Source organism: Styela clava, chromosome 5 (genome assembly GCF_964204865.1).
Source record: "Styela clava chromosome 5, kaStyClav1.hap1.2, whole genome shotgun sequence".
In the NCBI taxonomy this organism is placed as follows: Eukaryota; Metazoa; Chordata; class Ascidiacea; order Stolidobranchia; family Styelidae; genus Styela; species Styela clava.
Window position 1 is genome coordinate 18,278,163 of NC_135254.1, and position 16,712 is coordinate 18,294,874.

At 34.8% G+C, this 16,712-nt stretch overlaps 1 long non-coding RNA gene and 1 pseudogene across 1 annotated transcript; one reads left to right on the plus strand and one right to left on the minus strand.

The window, feature by feature from the left end:
• The first annotated feature begins 263 nt into the window (after window positions 1-263).
• Window positions 264-1,643, plus strand: LOC120344744 (sentrin-specific protease 1 pseudogene; annotated as a pseudogene).
• An 8,212-nt stretch (window positions 1,644-9,855) lies between these two features.
• LOC144422755 (uncharacterized) lies at window positions 9,856-11,423 on the minus strand. The gene is made up of 3 exons (XR_013475367.1): window positions 11,224-11,423; window positions 10,535-10,674; window positions 9,856-10,127 (listed from the first exon to the last, which is right to left on the minus strand). It is a non-coding gene; the product is annotated as an uncharacterized LOC144422755 (long non-coding RNA).
• Between the last annotated feature and the right edge of the window lie 5,289 nt (window positions 11,424-16,712).

Here is a 16,712-nt window from a genome sequence, read left to right on the forward strand (position 1 = left end):
ATAGATAGAGAAAAGCGACAAAAAGTGAAATTACACCAACAATAACGTAACAATAACATGAAAAAGAAAGCAATTATAGGTACATATCGTGTCCAATAAAATGAAGTTCCAAAATTGAAATAAAAAACAATTCAAAACAAAGATGCTGACGCGAAGCATTTCTCATAAGTATATATTATTTGGTCCTTCTGGCGTGGAAGTTTTGCAATATAATTAGATTCTTCGTTTATTTTTTGATGAATACTGAATTATGGATGTTAAAAATGAGAGAAGTGTGTTTTGTTTATCAAAAATTTTAAAAACTAATTTATTTTTCTCTAATTATAAGCTGTAATTTTTCGCTTGACTGCAAGATGAAGTTGGTGTAAAAACTCAAGTATATATGTGCATATAGTTAAGAGTTAAAAATTTTGGAATGAATAATTCCATAAAGACCACACAAGTCTTTGAAACTAATCAAAGCAAAAGCAATTGGTCTTGTAGTTAATGAGAAACGCGATTTTTTTTTTCACAACAAAAAGAAGAATTCCGACTACAACAATAGCACAATAACAAAATGGATATCGGACAGGACAAAGGACACGTCCATTTCGCGTCCAATGACGTGAAAATTTAAAAATTAAAATAAAAAACGATTCAAGTGAAAGTTTTTACACAAAGCGATAAGTATATACAACTTAGTCCTTCGGGGTGCCGAAAGTCAAACAGAAACCACTCTCAATGATAGTATAAAGAGAAGCCAGATTTTGAAAGAGTTTTCTTCTCCATATTTGTCACAAAATTTCGTTCCTGACATGTTAAAAACATACAATCGTCGAGTTCGTCAGAGGCAAGCTCAAACACGTGCTGAAGAAACACGAGCCCGACTTTGGCACGAGAAACGTAAAGAGAAAGATGCACTTCTGGCTGAAATTTTACACAACAAATTAAAACTCCAAGAAAAAAAGATTATCGAACAACCCACACTTCCTGAGCTGACTTCCGACATGAGCGAACACATAAACAAAGCACTAGTTCCATATCCTCCAAATCAAGTCCTTTCTGAGTGTTTCAACATTTCAATAACCCGCGAGCACATGTCGACTTTGTTCGGTCTAAATTGGCTTAATGATGAAATTATAAATTTTTATATGGAATTGATTGTTCAGCGCTCTAAAGATGTAAAAGATTACCCCGCAGTACATTCCATGAATACATTCTTTTATCCTCGATTGAGTACACAATCTTATACATCAGTACGTCGGTGGACAAAAAAAGTTGATATATTTTCCAAAGACATCGTTCTGTATCCAATACATCTTGGCGTGCATTGGTGTCTAGCTGTCGTTGATTTCATATCGAAACAAATAAGATATTATGATTCAATGGGTGGAGCCAATCGGGAATGCCTTGAAATCCTAAAAAATTATCTTCTTTGTGAGCACAAGGATAAAAAAGGATCAGAGATCAATCTTTCTGACTGGCAACTGTTGTCAATGTCTGATATACCGCAACAAATGAATGGATCAGATTGTGGAGTCTTTGCTTGCAAATTTGCAGAGTATATTACTTCTAAATCAGACTTAACATTTTCCCAGCGAGATATGCCTTACTTTCGGCGAGCCATGGTATGGGAAATTATCAACAAAAAACTTCTACGGTAATATGACATTGTACTAATATATTTATATCATTTTCGGATCTTGTTTACTTTGGTAACCTTTGTTAAATATTATTATCTGCTTCCCATCCATTATGATATCATTATTCTGGCTACCATGCTCCATTGATATATATATATTTTCATTATTGGGGGGGGTTGTGTTTCGAAATTTAGAGGGTGGTAAATATTTTGCCAATAGCGATGAAACTATTTGCAACTTATAAAAATGTGTTATGTATATGACAGACCATCTACTCTACACTGATAAATATACCATTTTTTGAATATTCAAAGACAATTTTACCGAAGTTAGGTATTGAAGTCTGGCATCACATCTGGGGAATGTAGGACAATCACTAGGGTTGCCTATTTGGGAAGCTAAAAAACATAAACGAAAGCTGTCAATGATAAAAGCTAATCAAATAAATCATATCTTATTCACTTCTAATACGAGGAAGAACAATCTACTTGCGAGCATTGATATGAGGAATACAGTCATGTTTCGCTGACGTATAATACTCACATATACGTACTGACTTACGTGATATTGATGAAATCCAAATTTCAAAATGCAAGTAGTGTGGGTACATGTACTCGAAATGCTGATTGCATTCGCAAATTATCAAAAACAACAGTAAAGTCTGTGAAAAAGAATCTCTGTGGTAAATAATATGTCGAACTATCGATTTCTTGTAAAATTGAAAAAAAAAAAAAAAATTTAAAAAAAATAAAATTTTCAAGATCAAAAATAAACCGAAAATAAAAGAGTAATGAAAAAAAAAATAAACAACTGTAAAAAAAAAAACAAATCAAACGACTAGACCGGGAAACACGACCTTTTTTTTTGTCAGCTGTTTTATATTGTAATTTTTTTTTTCAAACCGATGCGCAGCCTGTTGCATTTTATTTCTCGCTAAACCTCCAATAACAATCGTTTTTCAATTATTTTAACATACGTCGGTCAGTAAACATACGTTTTTTGAATTTAATTATGTCAACTCAGTTGTCATTTTTCTACTAAAGTCAGTACATCCTTATGGTTGTTTCCAATCAACAGATGCACAAAACTTAACTACGACATTGCATGATTTCCTAAACACGAAATAAATTACCACTCTGCATCACTCGGCTCAAAAAAGAAGATTTAAACCCTCATATATATTGCTCAATACTCTAATATATAAACACATACAAAATATACCATAAATTTAATGACTAACACATTTGGGAAGCTAAAGAACATAAACGAAAGCTGCCAATGATAAAAGCTAATCAAATAAATCATATCTTATTCACTTCTAATACGAGCATTGCTATGAGGAATACAGTCATGTTTCGCTGACGTATAATACTCACATATACGTACTGACTTACGTAATATTGATGAAATCCAAATTTCAAAATGCAAGTAGTGTGGGTACATGTACTTGAAATGCTGATTGCATTCACAAATTATCAAAAACAACACATGAGTTCAAATGTACGTAAACAAAAACAAAAAAATTCCATAGGTGCATGTAAATATACGACAAACCATAAACTTAATGACTAACACACGGTTGCCGATATGGTTTTCGAAAATTACCAAACGCTATCCCCTGATACCGGAAACAATATTACATAACAACTTCCTACGTACCACCATTGCTCAACATTTGCATCATTGATCAACATTTGCTCAACATGTGCAACATTATTTGGGTATTGCTCAACATTTGCATCATTGATCAACATTTGCTCAACATGTGCAACATTATTTGGGTATTGCTCAACATTTGCATCATTGATCAACATTTGCTCAACATGTGCAACATTATTTGGGTATGGTTTTCGAAAATTACCAAACGCTATCCCCTGATACCGGAAACAATATTACATAACAACTTCCTACGTACCACCATTGCTCAACATTTGCATCATTGATCAACATTTGCTCAACATGTGCAACATTATTTGGGTATTGCTCAACATTTGCATCATTGATCAACATTTGCTCAACATGTGCAACATTATTTGGGTATTGCTCAACATTTGCATCATTGATCAACATTTGCTCAACATGTGCAACATTATTTGGGTATGGTTTTCGAAAATTACCAAACGCTATCCCCTGATACCGGAAACAATATTACATAACAACTTCCTACGTACCACCATTGCTCAACATTTGCATCATTGATCAACATTTGCTCAACATGTGCAACATTATTTGGGTATTGCTCAACATTTGCATCATTGATCAACATTTGCTCAACATGTGCAACATTATTTGGGTATCGAATCCGACCTATACTACTACTTATGTACCAACCAATTAAAATTTAGATGGTTTTAATCTATTAAACAAAGAAACACCCACTAATACCAAGTGGCACTAGATGCATTTCATTTCTATATTACTTGCCGTTTGCGAAAGATCTCAGATTTGAATTTATTTATTGTGTTCAGAAAACTCGACGTTTTCTTTTCTCTGCCGCATGGCATAGGCACATAAATTTAATGTTTAATATACATCACATAAAGTACTAAAATACCTTTTTTGTTAATTCATTGCCCAACTCTCTGTTATTTCTTTATGGCCACCCCATAAATCGTTTGCTTGCATCAGCCATTCGCATTCGCCCATGCTTAAGTGGCATATCTTACGAAAGCAAAATGCTGTTATCCAGTAATAACGGCGACAAAAAATAAACAGTCGGAATTGTAAGCGTCACTGCGCGTGGTTCCCACTGCCGACGAGGAATTTACAAGCACCACGGCAAATAGTCGAACGGATAATATTATAACGAGGTTCTCGAACTAATCTTAAGTTGCGATTGTTATGCATCGAAGGAAGAGAGTATCACCGATCACATGGATTTGTAGAAGCACGCCACATGACATAAATTTTACAATGAGGTATTTATGTAAAATGGCAATCTATCTGTTTGCTCTTCCATTCCCATATTATTTAGCGAGATTTGCACCATTTGTCACAAATTTACGATGTCATTCGATTTATGCACGTTTGGAACCGAAACCTCTTTTTGGTAAATAATAACGGTAACTGTAATTTAGACAGTAAATAGGCGTGCTCAGTTTTACATTTCAATTTATTAGTCTATGGACGGGTTTACCCTTTTGTAGAGTTCCGGTTATCGACGCGTATTTTTCTTATATATGAATAATAACTAATCTACAATACGTTCGCCATGGATCGAATGGCTTACCTATATGTATCAATAACATGTTGACGACAAACACCTGTAACGTAAACAATATATTGTGCAATTCGACCTTGTATCAAAATTATGTGCTAATTCGCACTTTATTTAGAGAATTGTGATAGATGATTTTGTAGGATGAATGGTATACTTTAACCCATTGCTTAAACATCGCTGATACTATTTTCTATGTTTGCAAAAAATTAGAAATTATTTCTTTAAAAAACTTTTGTTTTTATTTCATATTCGAGAATAGGAGCGTTCATTAATGCTATTTAAAAAAAAATTATCTTTTCGTGTTCTTTGGTAGTTGCCTAATTATTTCAAATAGTTTTTCATTGGAAAATGAGTGGTTAGCATGTGATTGACTTCAGAGTTTGTCGCAAAACACTTAAAATTTTGTGCTTTCGGAACCAGTCAACAATATTTGACAATGACATGTTACATACATCGTCCTGTTGTTGAAACGATAAGCCAATGGGAATCAGGAGTCCAAGCAACGCCCACCAATTCTAGGCTCGCGACTCTGATTCAATTGAATTTTTATAGAACAAGGCGAATGTGGCTTGTATCATTTAATTGGCGGTATTTGATTTCTAAATTTTGTGAGTTGCATAATTATTTCAAATAGTTTTTCATTGGAAAATGAGTGGTTAGCATGTGATTGACTTCAGAGTTTGTCGCAAAACACATAAAATTTTGGGCTTTCGGAACCAGTCAATATTTGACATGTTACATACATCGTCCTGTTGTTGAAACGATAAGCCAACGGGAATCAGGAGTCCAAGCAACGCCCACCAATTCTAGGCTCGCGACTCTGTTTCAATTGAATTTTTATAGAACAAGGCGAATGTGGTTGTACCATTTAATTGGCGGTATTTATTGTCTAACCCGCCATATTTGGCGCACGTCGCAGAAGTCACTTTCCTGACGCCATCTGTATTTGTAAATCAAATATTTGTTTCGTCATAATCATTTACTTCATGAAATCCGCAAACACTGTGTTTTGGAACATGTTTTGGCATAGCACAAAGCAACATCGAAATCACGAGAATCCGACCCAACATATGTTTGTTTTAAACATGGAAATTTTTGAATTGAACAGAACATTAAAATATATTTTTTTTTTAGAAATAAATTTTGAAATTATTCAATTTTAGGTTTGTACTCAACGGCTCATTGTTAAATACAAAATTGGATATTGGTATTTATTTTTAAAGAAGCAATCACATAGGTTTTCCGAATATTGCAACTCATAAAATATCAACCTCGGAACGGAACGGAACACTCTATTCTGAAGCGCACTTTTCATGAAATGAACGTGATCATAGCAACATCAAACTGATTATTTATAAGCTTATTTATGTTGAACACACGAAGATAGTGCAACCAATCAGGCAATCACAAAGATATATTCTTCATCTAGCGCAGTCATCGCACTAATATGTTGCTGATACAAGACCATGCCAAATCTTCTACTCCCGATATGTATACCAAATATATCACTTGTTGTCCCAATAGTGACAATATGTAGCATTTGTATCGGGTGTATGAGAAGAAGTACTTTCATCCTCCATAATTCCGTTACCAAACACAATACGAGGATCATATGTAAGCAATATACCTTGCACCTCTGGTATACCATAAATGCGCATTTACCGAATTCAGCTTTTATACATGCGCATGCCTTGACTGATGGAAAAGGGAATTCTGTTATTTTTTTAATCCAAGTTCACTGGATACTGGAAATTGCTGTTGAAAATGACACATTTAGCTTCTTTCTCCGACATGATTTTTGAAGGATATTTATTGTTATACCTTTATATGTGATATACTTAATCAAGCTTTTGCGTTTATTTCCGTTCGTCTTAAATTCAAAGGTAACTTCTTTCAGTTGTCAATTGTGGGAATTTTGTAACGTAAGGGGCCAATGTTGAGACGGACAAGCACATGAATTCTGCACAGACTCGACATGGTTGAGTAGCTACGGTCTATAGCTATAATCTTTCGACTTTGATACCATCATGCTGTTCGGCACCCTTTGAGCTGGTTGGTGGGTTCAAAAATGCATTGGTTCAATTAGAGAAACCTTTTACTTAAAAATGCAGTTCGAGAGTTATGTCGAAGCAATGCCATAACCATAAGGTGCTTACTTATTGACAATATTTGAATACAAGTAGACATAGTAATATAAGCACACAAAGGGAACATTTCGAAGATGAGAAAAAATTTCAGTTTGTGATTCAACCATATTTGGTATTCATTTCTGAATTCGACCGATCAGGTTTGGTACAGACAACAGGGTGTCTCAAAAATGTCGTGTCCCACTTATCCCACGTGACCCACTTGTACCACAGGTCCCGTGTCACACTTGTTCCATGTGTCACACTTATCCCACTTGTCCGGTACTCATCCGATATTGATGCCTTGTGATATTGAAGCATCAGATGTCTTGTACACCTACATCTTATACATCAGATGTTTTGTCCACATGAATCCCATTTATCATGGATACCATTTACCAGATGTTTTGTCTATATACATTCATATCACGAAATGTTTTACCACCAACATTTGCTATGTTTTTGTTTTTTCATGAAATCTCTTTCATTAGCGGTTTTGTCCACATAAATCCCTTTCGTCAGATGTTTTGTATACATGAATCCCGTTTATCATACATCTCATTACCAGAAGTTTTGTCCATATGCGTCTCATCCAGCCGTATTCAGTACTCATAGATATCCGTTCATTAGGGGTTTTGCCACATATATCTCATTCAACAATATTTTGTCCAAATACATTTCACTCGTCAGATGTTTCGTTCACATCCATCTCATTCATCAGATGTTTCGTTCACATCCATCCCATTCATCAGATGTTTCGTCCACATCCATTCCATTCTCCAGGTGTTTCGTCCACATCAATCCAACTCATCAGATGTTTCGTCCACTTTCATTCCATTTTTCAGGTGTTTTGTCCACATCAATCTCACTCATCAGATGTTTCGTCCACATCCATTCCATTCTTCAGGTGTTTCGTCCACATCAATCCAACTCATCAGATGTTTCGTCCACTTTCATTCCATTTTTCAGATGTTTCGTCCACATCCATTCCATTCTTTAGGTGTTTTGTCCACATCAATCCCACTCATTAGATGTTTCGCCCACATCCATTCCATTCTTCAGTTGTTTTGTCCACATCAATCCCACTCATTAGATGTTTCGTCCACATCTATTCCATTCTTCAGGTGTTTTGTTCACATCCATTTCATTCACCAGATGTTTTGTTCACATTCATCCCATTCTTCAGGTGTTTAGTACACATCCATCCCACACATTCGATGTTTTGTCTACATCCATTCTATTCTTCAGATGTTTTGTCCACATCCTGTCCATCCATCAGATGTTTTGTCCACATCCATTCCGTTCCGGTTGTTGGACATTTTACTGCATTTGCGGTCCCGTTGTTGAAATAAAATTGTGGTAAAAAATGAATAGCTTACTTTTTCTGGTGAACTCAGTTATTAATTTATGTTTTTTTTACATCATATTAGATCTTTTTACGTTACAACACGCAAATAACTAGTACAGCAGTAACGTGTAATAGATGTTCCTCCGACCTTTGACCCCACGAAAATTCATTATATGGACCTTTCCCCGAGCATCAACTTCCTTGTTTACTTCGGGACATTAGTCAATCAGCAAGATGCAAAAAGTGACGTAACTATGCTCCCTTTGCGCATCCGCTCAGACACTTTTCCCACTCAGACAGATTTTCAAGCGTGGTCGTAAACATTACCTCGTTTTCGCATATTTGAACTCTATTCGTTAGTTTTCAGTTGTATTTCGGAAACTTAAATGTAAACCAGATAATTCAATGATCACTTCGTCTTCCTAGGAGTTTTAATAAAAATTAGTGTAGAAATAGCTGTGATAAACTAGGCTAAAATTCTTTACCGGTACTTTTAAAAACAGATATATACGATAATTCATAATGATGGTTTCAAACACACACCCCATTTTACAGGCGCCAACTCGCAAAAGCACTCTTAAAATAGCCCCAAAAATTTTGCAATGGTCAAGTAAAGGAAGAATTTTTAGGGGGTCTTAGATCGGGAAAAGGTCCATACCTTTCTAATAATAAAATTTATATTGAATTGCTATGAATACTCTTATAATTTCACACAAACATATTTCATATAATTTCTTTGCAGTTCTGTAAACGTCCGCGTCGTGTTGTGAATATATTACATTTTTGCGAAGTAGGTGCGTTCCGGTTGTTACGATTTTTCCAGGTCATCACTGGTCAGAATAGCTGAAAAATATTTTCATTTTTTGTATGTATATACAATCAAATTTTTATTGAAAAATATCCGTCATAAATAGTAATTACAATCTTCAGTAAAATCAGTTATAGTTCACCTACACACCAATTTCCACAACCTTAAAAAATTGCTCTGATTATTCGTTTAAGTCAAGTGAAGCTCTTCCCAAGTGAATAAAATCCTATACAGTACGTGGGACAAGTGGAAGACGTGGAACACGACATTTTTGAGACACCGTATACGGCATCACCATTATTCGATGCACCAGGGCTCCTTTCTTACGAGTGGAAATCGAGAGTGTACACTCTAAGAAATATTTACCGGCAATCGCCTGGCATTACCTATTACAGGAATATAGTTGTGAAATTTTAATGTGATTTTAGGGTAAAGATTACTTGAATTTTTGGTAAAATTGCTGTCGATCACCTGTGAATTTTACAGTATATCCCTAGTAATTCTTACAGTTTTCTTCGGTAATTTTCACCGGCAATACGCAGTAATATTTACCGACGCTAACCTGTGAATTTACATTACAAATTCGGTGAATTTACATTCAGAACCCGGAAAAAATTACCGTAAATATCCTGGCATTACATTTTACAGGACATGAACAGTAAAAATCACAGACTATTTTAGATAACAAGGTTTATTAATAAAATAAATGTGAACGTGAAATGAATGATAAAAGTTTGAAAAATGATATGAAAAATTGTGAAACTTTAAAAACGCGAAGTAGGCAGAAACTTCTCGTTTAGAAGTTTTTGCTTGCAGGGTGTCCATTTACATAGCCACTTCAAACAAGTCTCTTATGTAGACAGCTCCTGAAATCCAAGAAGAGAATGGTATTAGCAGAAGAGGAGTTTTTCCGGGTTAGTGTTGTCCGTGCTGAATGTATTGCACTATTCATTTGCTTTCACAAAATCATTGCATTTTTATTTTTTTAATATCCTCAAGTTATCTGAAATGGAATGTACAAGAAGTTTCAATAAAAAAAGGCAAAATTTGAAAATACTATTCGATTTGGGAATAAAATTTTTTGTTATTCAATCAACCAATCTAGTCTTTTTGCAACTTCTGGAATTCTTTAATAGCGTGTACTAGCATTGATTACAATATCCCATTTTTCTATAAACTTTCATATTTTTTTTTCGTCTTCAGTTGCCAAAAATCGTTGGCCAATTAATCGATACAGAGTTTTCCGGTATATTGCATAACTTTGTAGATTAGATGGAAGCGGTATCTGAAATTATATTCAGAAGAAATCAAACATTTAATACTCCCCTGAAATTACACCCCAAATACATATTCCCAAAGCAGATGACAAAGTATTTCTTTTTGCAATTTAAAATTAACATTATAACCAACCTCAAATACTTCTTCTCCCTTGAAATAACATGTTATTAAATTCAATGATGTCAAATTTTTTGAAGCCTAAGCCTGGAATTTCTTATAGTCAAGTGCTGTGGCAGACAAGTTGTTCATGCCACAGTTTTCCCTTCAGTTTTCTAAAGGGAAAACACTGTTGAAAGGAATGTATACATATCCAAATCTGAATATACTTGTATAATGAGTAATTTATGTACATTTTTAATATTACAAACTCAAAGCATGTAGCAGTAAATTGGGCTGGCCTAAATCAAATATTTAATTATTCCCAATAAAGCTTGAAACAATTTTTAAATATGTAATATCAAATATGTTCAAATTCTGTATATAAATCTAATGAGTAAATAACTAGAATATCGGTTAGAAACCGAAGACTTATCGATCGAGGGCTAGGGGATCCCCCAAAACAGTGGTCTTACTCCATAGTGACACCGTGTGTCTCATCACTAATTAATTAATAACTCGCTAATTATAAGACATAATCCATCCAAAATCAATAGCCTTCTGAGCTACGATGAAGGCACATGCAAAATTTGGAGCAGATTCAACCTCGCTCTCATGAGATATCGCGTGCATCTAACACACAGACATACAGACAAATACCTATCAACACACTTACCGATCTTAAGATCGATAAGTAATTATATAGGCATATATTTAATTGATACCTGTATATTTCAAAATCATATTCTTCAAGCTACAGTGTATTAATGCTGCAATGCAGTAACAGAGTAATGGTTCAATATCACCCCTTCTCCCAGTCTCTTGTTCCCCGTAGATCTGCGATCGACACGAAGCGTCTGTTGATATTTTTTCCCTTATCTTAATTCCGTAATTAGATACCGACTTTTCAAAGCCAGAAAGCCCAGATCTGTATAGACTGAGAGAGGGCATATTGTATTTATATTCCTGCATTCTGGCATTTGTCAGTGTGCTGCAGTAATGACAAAAATTGAGACTTGTCAGCTTGTTGGAAATACGAATCAAGTTTATGCTGTGTTGAGTATCCATAGGCATAACAGTGTAACATGGATGTAGCCTACTTAGGTCAGTACGTACGTCGTACGATGGTCTAACCAACCTTGTACTGCTATACTGGCAGACTGCTGTACTGCTATAGCTTTAAAGCAGAATATATTAATTGGTACGGTAGATCATGCCCTACTACAATCACACTAAACAATACAATATTCAATATAATATTCAACGCTAAACAACACATCTTCTACACTGACATTATTAAATCCAAGCTGCATTGCCTTGCAGAAATACTGCCAACTCAGTAATAACAAAGGCAACTAAGGTATAACTGCTGTCGACTGACGTAAATATCGTCATATCAAAGTTCAATAGTCTGGAATGCGTCGATGGAACGGACAAATTAGGGAGTAAAGCACCAAAAAGTTGCGCGTGTTAATTTCCTCGTTTGAAATATACCGTCTGATTGGCTGCTCTCCCTTACCAGTGTGCGCGCGCAACACCGACTAACGTCACGCCTCCAATATCGGTAAATATCGGTCGGTGAATCGGTTTACCGACACGAAGTTTTACCCCTGAAATGACGGTAAAATTTACCGAACATTTCTTAGAGTGTAGCAACGACGCCAATCATTTTCATGCGAAAATGTGACCCTCCATGCATCAGTGACGTGCCTAGAGGGGGGTGAAAGGGGCAACCGCCCCGGGCAGCACGTTGTAGGGGGCAGCAGAGCCAAGTTGTGTAGTTTGCGTTATTACACATGTTTTTTCCAGTGTGTTTTATTTGATTAGAAGCTGACATTGTGTGTTTAGTCTGCTGTGACGATGTGTGGTGATGATGTGTCAACAATGGATGTTTCCCCGACCCTTGTCCCCAGAATTTTTCACGTGGGACACATGGGACAAGTGAAACACGACATTTTCGAGAAACCGCGGACAACATAAAGGTGGTAAAGGCTTTACTAGCTTTCGTATAATCACGTATAGTCTGTTTGTTTCTCTACTTATTCTCTTGGCATTAGCGTTATTTGAGACTTGGCTTACAATTAAAATTCTACATTTATTTTAAAATGTTTTATAGCTTCATTCTTACCATTTTATTCAAAAATAATTCTACTCAAGAATTTTCTTGCTCCTACTTCAAGATTTTCTTGAAGATACGAATGAACAGTCAGACAAATTCACAAAAAATCTAAACACACCACTGAAACGGAAGTGGTTTTCTATATTCACAGACCAACCACTTTTGTGTACTTGATATTATATTTGAGACTGTAATGGGAAAGCGTATAAATGACCAATATGATTCAGAGCCAGAATATGTGAAGGCTTTGTACACAGGTATATATATATGAGAATATTGAGTGATATGTTTGAATTTCCATCCACTAAGTGACTAAACGAAAGCATAAAGGCTTTTTAATGACTACAAATGGTCCTCTCAGCCTAGCCACTTGCTGCATGTATATTGCCAACGAGCTAAATATGCATTCCACAACTTTTTTTCAATTAACCTTCCAATCCCTAACAATTCTCGAATACAGTACTTAATTTCTGGGATGATATTCAATCGAATACGTTCTTGGTTATGATGGGTGCCGGATGGGATGTTACGTTATCCCTCGCAAATGGTTATGAACGTTATTACGTATGTTTGGATATCCTACATGCAATAACGAAATAGGTCATTAAATATCGAATGAATAATTTTAGTCGCAATGAGGATACTACGTCAGATGTAAAACAACGACCCGCTTACCTGGACCCATTGCTGGAGGCAACGAAGAATGAGTAGCCTTTCTTTCGTTTGAAAATATGTATGAGTGGGTGGATACGTTTAGATTTGAAGGTTGTACCTATTCGTGCTTATCTATTTTTTTCAGGTATTTGAGACTTCATTGACAGGCTAATATTATAAAGTATAAACAACACGGATAATAAGATATAAGTCATTGTAATAACTTGTAAATGTAACTCAATGCATCTATTCGTTTATACAGCTGCAGTCCAGCGATGATTGCTATAGCGTTTTAAAACAGACATCAATCATTACTGTGCTGTAGTAAATTCTTTCAACTTTATTCATCGAACTATTGGGCCGCTTACTGTTAGCATCAGCAATTCGCTACGTATTTGTTTTCTTGTTTAATAACATTTACTTGTGTTATATTTTACTTTAGTTTAGATTCATTTTAAGTGTGCTTTAGATTTAAGTTGAATAAAGGTACTACATTTCTCATTCATTACAGTCATAGAAATGAATGCTGCGAGTAGGGATGTAAGTTTCGAATCTTTTATTTTTGAATCGAATTCCGAATCTGATTCTATTTAATATAACATCATATTATCGTTAACTTTCCTTAAATTTGGAAGAACTATAGCATGAAGTGTGATAAGATATCAATAATGAACTTGAAGAATGGGTATAGTTAATAGAAAAACCCAGATGGCTGATGCAAGAGCACGATTTTATGGGGTGGCCATAAAATAATACCAAAGAGCTGGACTTTAAATTAACAAAAAGAGATTTGTTTGCGTGTTGAAATAAAAATTATTTTAGTAATCTATGTGATGTATGCTGAACATTAAATTTCTGTGCCTTTCCATGCGGAATAGAAATCGTTCAGTTTCATGAACCTATCAAATAAATTAAAATCTGAGATATTTCGCATGCGGCAAGTGAGATACAACTAGCGTCACTTGGTATTCTTGGGTGTTTCTTTGTTTAACAGATTGAAACATCTAATTGGTTGATACATAATCATACATTCATTTATAGGCAACACCCAATTGGGTACAAATATTTGTAGACTTGCTAATATGCAGCGAAATGTTTGTTTTTCGTTATCTTGCAAACTTGCTATTCAAAATGCATTGTAAAAATAACCACGAAGTTATTTTTGTTTCCAATATATCATGCATCATGTTTTTGGGTACTCCCGAAGTATGTGAACCAAGGTGGCGGACACCGGAACGTAGTATGTGTACCAGGTTAGGGTTAGGCCGTAATTTTATTCCAATTTTCCTTATTTTAATTCTATTACGAGTTCGGGGGCTAGCCAAGTGACTTCCGTAGTATTCGTACCTGAAATTATGGTCTAACTCTAACCCGGACATCATGGTTCACATACTTCGGGAGTACCGTTTCTTGTGTTGCTCACGAAGAAGGGTAAACTAAACACGATGGGTAGACACATTTCAGTAAGCATAATGCGTAAGTTTCGTTTAATCGCTGCGTGCCATCGGAACAGCAATGCTTCACCCAGGCAGTGTTTTATTTAAATAGGAGAATTTAAAACAATATTTTATAGCCGTTTTTGGTGAATAATAATCTTGCAAGTAACGGAGACCCAGGAGTGAACACGTAACCAAAGAGCAGAAGACAATTAGTTATATTATAGTATAAATGTATTTTAATATGTAGTAAACAGTAGTAGTAAATATTACGTAAGTAGCATTAAACACAATATGATATGTATTTAGTGTAGTTTTACAGCTATAATGTATACCAATTTGTAAATACCTCCACAGAAATCATTGCGTAATAGATTATTTAAATCAATTATCCAGTTATGTTGGAAAGTGTGCAATCGGACTACGCCAAAAATTTAGAAAGCGCCTTGTTCGAAAATGAATGTAATTTTTAGTTAGTCTTCAAATTTGCAAAAGTGCTTTTCAGCCAGGTAAGTTATCAGTAAGCTTTTCTCTACATTACCACATTTGTAAGATGGATAAAAGTGATGATCTGCTTCGTATTTTGTTTATTTATTTTTTAAAACGGTGAAGGTATATTTAAACAGTCACTCGGAGAAACTATGATTTTATTGTGTTGTGAGCCACTTGATAGGCGGTATGACCAGGTATTACGCAGATGATGATGCTGGAAATGTATTGAAGGTGACGGTGTGATTTTGATAACTGGGCAGATAGTTAAACAATAGGGCCGGCGTATTCGACTCTCGAACAATCAAAATTATATCGGTTATAGTTCTTGTGAAATGGGCTAAGAAAATGATTATGGGATATATCCATATGCGTAATTGGTTGAAGTAGAGATAGGTTTTGCAATCTCATTATTACCAATAATTATTAGGCATCTTCTTAACGCTCTCAGTTTTATATAATATCTGTTTATCAATGAAAATCGAGCAATTTTTTTTATATTAATTTCAATTATTTGTGTAAAAGATGATACCAAATTGCACAAAAATTGTAAAAAAGTGTAAGTTCATATTAATGAATTATGATTTTCATATTCGCATTTAAAATCGACTAAAATTGACTGTTTAGAGTTTAGACAATATCGAACTTGTCCTGTTATCCAACTTCTGTGGGCAGAAAACTTTTGAAAATTTTATGTATATAATATTATATTGCAGTAGATAGCTGTATCTATGTAGCTGAGTTAAATGAAGCAGTTGAATTATAGTTTGTCCAATGAATTAGTTCAATAAATACATTTTTTACCTAGTTTTACTTAGGCAAGCAGTCTGTATCTTTTGTTCTGAGACTAAAATAATCTATTGTCGAATTGTTGTCATTTCTACACTGAATGTACTCGCTGAATCGTACATAAAAATGGCGATCGAAAACAAAGGATGCCCGCCCACATACAGGGGTATTACAAATGAAATATATATTTATATATGTAACAAATTCTTAATAAAGGCCTATACACAACTAATAACTCAATTTGGATAATTCCTAACGCTCTGCTATCCGCAGCACTAAATATAACAGACGAAACATCTACAATTTTTCACTAAGGTAAACTAGATGAGAAAAATCTCGCAATGAAAGACTTTATCAAGAAACATTTAATTCTGATGTTGCTTACGTGTTATTAATTTACAAACGTAAAAACACTTAAACTTGCATTGTTGAATTTGATCTGTATCTAAACGCTGCGCGTAACAATAAATATTTACATGTTAGGGTGACTATCAATCAACTATCGAATAGCAGCTTTTGTTTTGAGGATGTGGTCTGACCCCCAAGGACATTTGAACTGGCGACCTAATTGCATAATAGATACCATGTCATTGCATATTAATCTCAGGCGCAAGAAATTTTGTAACGCTTATGTGCATTGAATCGAACATCGTATTGGAACGGCACATTCCAATTTATAGAGGTTAATAAAATATCACGGATGCGATTTGAAACTTGTTTGATTGTC